The sequence below is a fragment of the Cyprinodon variegatus genome, unplaced genomic scaffold (assembly GCF_000732505.1).
Source record: "Cyprinodon variegatus isolate N-32 unplaced genomic scaffold, C_variegatus-1.0 Scaffold512, whole genome shotgun sequence".
Taxonomy (NCBI): domain Eukaryota; kingdom Metazoa; phylum Chordata; class Actinopteri; order Cyprinodontiformes; family Cyprinodontidae; genus Cyprinodon; species Cyprinodon variegatus.
Window position 1 is genome coordinate 526,804 of NW_015150965.1, and position 8,636 is coordinate 535,439.

An 8,636-nucleotide genomic window follows, 5' to 3' on the forward strand; every position below is an offset into this window, starting at 1 on the left:
AGCTCTGCATAAATCCAAAACAGACATATACCTAAAAAACCAATCAAATGACTATTAATTTATCACATCAGTAAATCTATATAAATGCCAACAACAAAAAACATTATAAAACTCTTAATGAAAACAAAACATAATTTCATGAACAAGTTTACTTTTTGTACATAATTCTTGCCCTTCTGAGGCTTTTGCATGGTCCAATATTGCATCCCGACCTAAAACAAATAATGTACCAGTTTAATTCAATTCAATTCAGTTTATTTCTACAGCGCCAATTCACAACAAATGTCATCTCAAGGCACTTTACAGTTCTCCATGTCATACAGTCAAATTGATTCAAAGTTTTCTGTTAGGATTATTCAATGATGATTATAAAATGAATGTGTGTTCATATGAAACATTGTAGAAATGAGATGCTTCACTCTGCCTTGTGATTCAGTCAAGAGGAGAGCATCCTGTCTTATGACCTGATCAACTGTCCTGTCAGAACAATACTCTCTTTTGTAACCATGTGTTATGTTCTGTTAATAAATAAGGCATTGCAAGGAGATAGGGTCGGAGAGAGAGTAGTGAGTTGGGTGCGGCTCTCTTCCCCATCTGCAGAAGCTGTTTGAAAATCCCTTTCTGTGTATTCACTACTTCTTTTACGAACCTACATTTTTGAACCTAACATTTTCTATTTAAGGAAAACCAGTTGATTGCATCCTCTCATTGACTCGAATGCAATCCCTCACACTAAGCATGCTTGTAGCAACAGTGGAGAGGAAAAACTCCCTTTTAACAGAAAGGAACCTCCAGCAGACCCAGGCTCAGTGTGAGCGGCCATCTGCCGAGGCCGACTGGGGTTCATGAGACAGAAGCAGAGATACAAAAAGTCACAGTCAGAGAAACAGGACTACACTGAAATACAGGCAGATCTCAAACATCTTTAAACAAAGGTGTTAATGCAGCATTACAGCTGATATTTCTCTCCAGGATGGTGTCACAGCCAAACAGGAACAGACGAGGTGAAGCTGCTATGAGAAAAAGCAGAGAGAGCACATTTGGGGGGTAGAGATAGAATAAAGCAGAATGATTAAATAGGTTTCCCTATGTCCTCGAGAAGTCTAAACCTTTAGCAGCATAACTATAGAGATAGCTCAGGATAACCTGAGCCACTCTAACTATAAGCTTTATCAAAACGGAAAGTTTTAAGCCTACCCATAAAAGTAGACAGGGTGTCTGCCTCACGGACTAAAACTGGTAGTTGGTTCCACAGAAGAGGAGCCTGATAACTAAAAGATCTGCCTCCCATTCTACTTTTAGAAATTCTAGGAACCACTAGTAAACCTGCAGATTGAGAGCAAAGTGCTCTGTTACGGATATAAGGAACAAACCTATCTCTAATGTAAGATGGAGCTTGGCCATTTCAGGCTTTATATGTGAGAATTAGGATTTAAAATTCTATTCTGGATTTAACAGGAGGCCAAAGAAGAGAAGCCAGGATAGGAGAGAAATGATCTTTATTTTTTATTTTCTTTAGGACCCTGGCTGCAGCATTTTGGAACAGCTAAAGGCTTTTAACTACAGCTTGTGGACTTCCTGATAGTAAAGAATTACAATAGGCCAGCCTTGAAGTAACAAATGCATGGACTAGTTTCTCAGCATCAGCCCTGGACAGGAGATTTCAATTTTTTTGCAATATTCCTCAGATGAAAGAAGGAAGGTGGAATGGACGGTTCAACTAAGCTATGGCTCTGGATGAGTTTGGCAACTGTATTAAAAATATATCTAGGATTACTCTTATTCTCCTTTATAAATGAGGAAAAATATGCTGCTCTTGCTAAAGCATCCTCTTATACAGCAGTAAACTATTTTTCCACATTAGGTAGGATTCCTGTAGGCCTGTGGAGCACGATTTTCTCTCCAGTTTCCTAGCATTTTGCTTCAGAATGTGCAGCTCTGCATTAAAACAAGGAGCCACCTTTCTATTTTTAACGTTTTTCCTTTTCAAAGGAGCTGCATTGTCTAAGGACTAGACAGAGGACTAGCAACCCCATCAACAAAATCATCAACCTGTTAAGGGGAATAAACTAAGCTATTGCACTCTGCAGCACTGCTCAGCAACATAGAGGAGAGAGAAAGTGAAATAGGTTCTTTAAAATTTATAACTGCACTATCTGATAATGATCTGCTAAAGTGAAACCTTCTTTTGGGGGTAGAGAACTCTGTTAAAGTAACCCTGAAGGTTATTAAAAAGTGCACAGAGAGGACAGGGTTGTGAGGAAACACTGTTATTTCTTCACATTCTATGTCATATGTCAGCACAAGGTCCAAAGTATGAAGATGAAATGTGTGGGACTATTCACTCACATTTTAAACAAGGCCAATATCATCTAAGATAGCATTAGAGGCTGCTCTTAAGCTATCACCTTCAATGTCAGCATGGATGTTAACACCCCCCACTATGATGACCTTGATATATTATTTTCCATGAGAATCCCAGATTGTTCATTCTTCTTTGCCTTTTCTAAATAATGCTTTGATTCTAACATGGCCACATTTCTGGAATCCAATCTAAGGAAATTTCCAGCTCGTAGATAAAAATAAATAGATAAAAAAATTACATGAAAATTAAATTAGGAAACTGGGACAATGATGCTTTTATCCATTTTTACATATTTATTAAAAATCAAGCTTAAAATCCAAGAATCGGCCTCTCCTATTTCCTAAGATTAATAAAATGAATCAATCGATAGATTTTATTAGTGCAATCTGGTCATTCAGTCTTCTCTGTCTTCTTCTCTCAATCTTCTTTTCTTTCTTGCTGACTTCCGCCTGTTCTCTGTTTTGCTCTTAAAAGTAGATTTCTTTTCCTTCTTTTCAACTGATCTCTCCTTCAGTGTTCCTATTTTCCTCTGCTCTCATTCAATCTTCTTTCTAATCTCCTTCCTCTTCTATCAATCTTACAATAATCTAAATGAGGGACATAATATAATCAAAATCCCTTCCAAACACATATAATCTCATTATACATATGATTATTATGGGGATGGTGATTATTATTATTATTCTTTTCGTTATCTCAACTGATTAAATACTAAAAAGGCTAATAACCACAATATTTGGAGCTACAAGTAAAAACAACCCAACAAATGAACATTAAACAGGCGGTTATCTCTTCCTCTATCATTCTTAGATAATGCAGATCTTGTCTCATTCAGTTTTCCTTTTACTGCCTATTAGTTTTTATAATGGAAACTTTCAAACATCCAAACTGAGTAGTAGAAAAATAGACCTAATCCTGAAAATCTATGCTCATAAAACAAAACCATAAAACAGCAGAATAACTTATAATCTACTTAATGATGATCAGTCACCAATCGGTTCTAAAAACATCTTTAGGGGAACCCTTGCTAAGTCTTGGGAAATTAGCGCCTTACAGGGAGTTTTCAATCATTCTGCTTAATTTTATTTGAGTCTATTTCCTCATACCAGCTGCAACCAATGGTCTGTCTTACTTTCTGTTGATTAGATTGATTTTTATGTTACATTTTCATCCTAATTGTTAGTAAAACAAGACACATCAAAGTCTTATTTTTTCATTCACCTGGGGAAAAAAAACAAACATCTATCATGATGATCAACGCAATCCAAATCAAATGAACAGATTTAACACACTCACCATAACACAGGGCAGCTGTGGTCAGTTTGACAAAGAACTATCTCATCTGTTTTAAAAGTGGTGCGCTCTGCTCCTGTTCCCTACGTTAACAGCTGTCAATCAGCTAACTAACAGCTGTTTCTGCACCTTTGAAATTCTACCTTTCTACCATAATAACACTCCACATGCAACATTGTCCCCCTCATTCATAAAATGGCAAAATCTGGGACATATCCAGGGATAGCTTTAGCCGGGGACAGGTGGTCCGAAACTGGGACTGTCCCCAGGAATTGAGGTCTGGTCACCGTATTTCATTCAGTCCTACCTGTCTTCATCCATGCTGGGTCATATCCTGACATTTGAAAATGGATGCAAGGAAAGCAGAATAGCCTTGCTGCATGCAGTTAGCCAAGCCTTGCTAAACCAGGTCCAGGAAAAAGAGTGTACAGTCTCCCTCTGTATTTGGACTGCTGATTAATATTGGGCCAAGAGCCTTCACCTCCAGCTTTTCTTGGTAAGTTTTCTGCTCAAAAGGTGTTGCTTTGAGGGACTTCACCAAATTCTAATTTCTATCTCTCTCTCTCTCCAATTCGTCTCCAACTCCCGCGTCTCCACCTGTCAATCACTTGCAAAACATCTGCGCTGTGGCGGGAGGTGGTGAGCAAATACACATCCTGTCACCTCCTGCTTAGCTGCGCCCTGGGCCGCCCTATATGTTTGTATTGCAGAGGAGCTACTGTTTGTTAATTTTTTTACGAGAGCCAATGAGTAAACATTCTGGCACCCTAGGGTGGAAATACGTCACCAAAACGACAAAAACATTAATTACGCTTCACTCGTCATTAAAGAGTCAAGATTTATCCCGCACATCTAAAAAAATATTTATCAACATCAAATTTTTGAAATATTTTAAATTTTAATTCAAAATTAAATTCATAGAATAAAATAAAGACTTTTTTTGGTGGGTGGGGCGGCGCCTTAGCACCCTCTATTGGCCAGCCGCCACTGGATTAGCATTTATAAGGGAAATAACCACTGCAAGCTTTGTGGAAGACAGAAATCAAATAAGTTCTCCTCAGTAGACATACTTACTCGATTCTTTTCTTAAGCAATTCTGCCTACTAACATGTCTGTTAGCAACAAAGCAAATCTGGATATCTGACATTAGAACTACGTAATCTACTCTACTCTGTCTGAAACAAGAGTTCATATTTGTTAGATAACTAGTTAACTGAATAGGTGAGTGGAAAGCAAACGCAAAAAGGAATTTGATGTGTGGTGTAGAACTTATGACTGACTCATTGTTTCTCTATGCTAATCTATAATAACCAACATGTGGCTTCATATTATTTCTTGTCAGATATAGGAGTTCAGACCTTACCCTTAAAATTGCTCTCTAAATATCTGTGGTGTAAAACTAAATTCAGACCAACTTGGTGTGGATTCCTTTTTCCTTCTTGATGACGCACACCTCAGATCCAGATACAGCTAAGAGGTGAGAACCGTGACGCTGCCTGCAGATTCTCACATGTTTTCAAGGACTTTACCAGATGTGGACATTTGGTTTCTCTCCTACGATTACTGTGGTACATTGCTAGGCAATTTTCAACTTTTAAATCATATGTTAAAAAACTAAATAAGTTTTTTTTCTTTCTCTGCTTTTAGGCTAAAACCCCTTAAAATTATTTTCAGTTTTCAAGCACAAATGCGCTGAGATTTGATGAGACAGTCACAAAGTAGGACAATGTTGTGAGGTTGAAGGAAAGGGTTAAAACATTTTCAGGTCTGAAAAACAGACCTTTAGCCTTTTTTAGCCCTATTTCCCTTAATAAAATCTAATAAGACCAATTGTTTTTTTATGTAACCTTCTTAATAAATATATTCCATCTGCATGTCATTTAAATTCAGGCTCAGTGGCAATTGATAGCACTGCTCCCTTCCAGCAAGAAAGGTCCTTGGTTCCTTTCCCACCATAGGTATTTCTCTTTGTAAAGTTTTCCAGGCTTCCTCTTAGGTCTCCATAAAAAGCCCTTAGATATGATTTTTTTTTTTTTTTTTTACATGGTGGCTTGTCCTGTTCACCTCAAAGCACTGTTCAAACCATCACCAAATAATGGAAGAACTGCAAATAATAGCATAAAATGGCCATTTAACCACTTTGACAGGCTCGCCTGGAAGAATCTTTTGAAGGGACAAATCAAACATTGGCACTCCAAATATCTAGCTTCTGTGAGGCAGAAGAAAACCAATGTTAATGAAAAGCTGCTTGGTTCCCCATGCAGTCTACAAGCTGTGTAAGGAACACAGCAAACATGTGGAAGATGGTCCTCTGGTTCAATGAGACTGAAAGTTAACTTGTTGGCCTAAATAAAAAGAAAATGCTGATATAGAGGAAAATTAGCCCTGAACACATCATGTGTTTTTTTAGGAGCAACGCAAAAGCTGGTCAAAGTTTAAACAGATGGATCTAAATATGAGCAGTTATAAAGAAAACAAAAAACTGTATACTGGGGTTTATGTTTACTTTCCAGCAGAACAGTGATTACAAACATACAGCCGGAGCTACAACATCCAGAAATATTGTGTTAGTGCCCCTGTTAAAATCAACACCTAAATCCGACTGAGATTCTATGGCAAGACTTGAAAATTGACACTTATTTTCCAGTCTGACATGGCTTTAGCTGTTTGGCAAAGGGTAAACAATTCATTCTCCAGATTTGCAAAGCTAGCTGAAACATTCTGCAAAGGATTTGCAGCTCATTCTGCAGCAGTATTGACTTCGGGACTTTGAGACATTTAAGTGTCTCTTGGGATCGTTTTTTTTATTTTGTTTTGTTTATTGTCCTTTTAAAAAGCATGTATTCTTTTCCTTTCAACTTGCAATTGCTTATTACATAATGAAGGTTGAGGTGTGTGGTTGTTACCTGGCAAAACTGGAGAACTTTTGCTGGATGTTAATATATGACGTGTTTTAGTTGATAGTTACTCATACAATGGTTTACCATGATGGTAAATTTAACTCAAGCAGCCAGTTTGCCAGTCATTTTTTTAAGTTCTGGACTCTAACCATATTTTAACTCAGATTATTGCTAAAATCACTGAGGATTGCAAATTGTATTTACTGCCTCTGTTTCGTCGGCTTTAATTTCCTGCCAAGGCCAAGAGGCAGGTCAGTTTCCCCACTGAGACCTCAGTGTTTGGTGGTCCTCAAACCCCTTGAGTTTACCCGGCTGAGTCTGCACCTGCAGGTGGTTGTGTCCCAAATTGAGGAAAAGAAAACAAACACAGTAAATAACTCTTTCCTCATCTTAATGGTGCCTAGACCGCCCTTGCTCATTTACCACAAGAGTAGTTTAAAATGACTCTGAGCACAGTGGCTCTTAACTAGCCCTACAAAGGGTGATCGCTCTGCACTTCTGTTTTGCATGAGTAACTTGGCGATAACATCGGCCTAGACCGTGTGGTAGGCAGAGAGGGAGACGTGAGGTTTGGTGAAGAGGTTAAATATACGGGCTGCCCACATTTACAAGGAGAAACAAGCGGAAAGCCTTACACAAACATCTTTGTGTGCTACTGAAGCACATAAACTGGGGGCTGCAGCATCAAAGACTGTTTCAAGGACAGACCCACTGCAAGCTGAAACTTGAGAATTTAAATGAAGTCTTTCTTGATACGCTATCTGTTTTTTTTTTCATTGAAACAACAGAAAACCTTTGCTGTGCTTTTGTTTAAGATATTGTCATGAAAAAGAAAAAAAAAAGGCATTATCCTCTGCTATGTTCCTCCCTGATTTTTATTTTGCCAACCAGCAGCTATTTCCACACGCATCACCCTGTTTCACTCTGAGGACAGTTTTCTGTTATAACAAGATTGTAATTTATGAGAATCTGAAGGCCTCCGACTTCACTCTAACCTGGGATGGACTCCCTCATTCCTCAGAGTGACAAGGCTCGCCTCCTGGAGTTATGGGATCAAGGCTGATGCCTGACGGAGCACCGCTCGGTGGCGGAGGGAGGAGGGACAGGTATCTGCACTTCCCTATTTCATCTGCTTCCCAACAAGTGCACATGAACACACAGCCTCCTATAAATCACTTGTTTCTGTTGACAGGCGAGAAGCAAGGAGTCAGAGCCTGCTGATGTAGTACATGTGTGCCATCTTGTTTTTGCTCTTAATAAAATACAGGACGACAGGCTGGGCTCCTGCCTCACCTCTGTACAGACCGAACATGTCTGCAAGCTCCAGGCATGACTTTACCACTGAATCTGTAAATTACTAATCGTCTGGTGAAGTCTTTTAAAGCTCTGAAAGAAACAGACCCTTTCTAACTGTACAGAGTGGTTTTCAAGGAACCATCTAATTATGAATCCAACAAGATTTCCTGTTTTGATCCAGACTGGATCCTAACCTCAGGTGCAAGAGATTCCAACACCAAAATGGTTGCATCAGAGTCCCTGTGAAAAACTAAACAGTTGAATGTCTAGTCTGCTGTAAAGATCTCCTGTGGATTAAACTCCAGGTTGTGGATGAAGTGATGAAATCTCTGATCGCATGTTATAACCCTATAAGCAGTGATGGGAGTAACGCCGTTGAAAGTAACGGCGTTACTAACGCCGCTACCTTTTTTTAGTAACAAGTAATCAAAATGATAACTCTTACTGTAACTATAACGCAGTTACAATTGCAGACACCCCGTTACTGCACGTTACTCAGGTCGCACAATTAACTTTTTTTCATGATAGGACTCGTGCGCGCCTTGTCATGAGAGAGGGGAGGATGGAGAGTGAGGAGGACTCCAGCGGCAAAACAGTGATTTCCAGATGGAAATACTGGTGTTACGTCGAGCTGCGTTTCCCCATCAGATACCGTGCCCCCTGCATCTCCGCACAGCGAGGCCGCAAGATTCACCGCGCAAGCGACAGGAAACGTGCATGCTCGCTAAAGGCGTGTAACAGCCGCCCTGTGCTCTCGCCACAGGGGAACTGGATGGATGGAT